The 673-nt window shown below is 42.8% G+C and overlaps 1 protein-coding gene across 11 annotated transcripts in view; it reads right to left on the reverse strand.

The window, feature by feature from the left end:
* epb41l2 (erythrocyte membrane protein band 4.1 like 2) overlaps positions 1–673 on the reverse strand; it is a 51,691-nt gene that overhangs the window by 32,351 nt on the left and 18,667 nt on the right. The gene's annotated exons all lie outside the window — the stretch shown is intronic.

A 673-nucleotide genomic window follows, 5' to 3' on the forward strand; every position in this document is an offset into this window, starting at 1 on the left:
AGAGAGAGAGAGTGTGTGTGTACTTCAGGACAATAGCAGTTAGTTGCAGTATCAGCGTTTTCTGTTTGCGACAAAGCAGCTACTGTTCAAACGACCGTAGACACTCACAGGCACGCTGTTGGGCGTTGGCCCTTATGTAGATAAGGGAGAAGAGCTCACTGTGGTAAGGTTGCCAGTTGAAATCCCAAAACCACATGGGAAAAATCTAGACATAAGAAAGGCTCACTGCTCTGTTGAGGGGCCTTTGAACCAGGCACTTAACTGTGAACAGCTCCAGTGGACCTGCACGGTGGCTATTCTCGGCAGCTTCCCACTGAATGTGAGTGAGTGTGGGAATGTGAGGAGGGGTATTGCTAAAAAAGTGCACGCTGCTTGGGAAACATGAGTTTTTTACCATGAGCTGTGGTAATAATGAGAAAAACACACATGTTAAAGGAACGTTGGATGAAAAGCAACAGTAACATTTAGGCTAAAATTACTTATTCTTCTCTCACGCTGAATTAAGTACCAAATAAAAACTCTCTTACGTTGTTAGGGGCCTTAAAAATCACATATGTGCTACTATAGATTAAATCACTATTGTTGATAAATTGTTACCCCAGCACGAAGAACACGAGATGTTGTGAGTATGTGTACAAGTATGAGTTGAGATATTTGAGTGTGTGTGTGTGTG

Source organism: Morone saxatilis, unplaced genomic scaffold (genome assembly GCF_004916995.1).
Source record: "Morone saxatilis isolate NCDOM2014 unplaced genomic scaffold, NCSU_SB_2.0 Contig7, whole genome shotgun sequence".
NCBI classification, from domain to species: Eukaryota; Metazoa; Chordata; class Actinopteri; family Moronidae; genus Morone; species Morone saxatilis.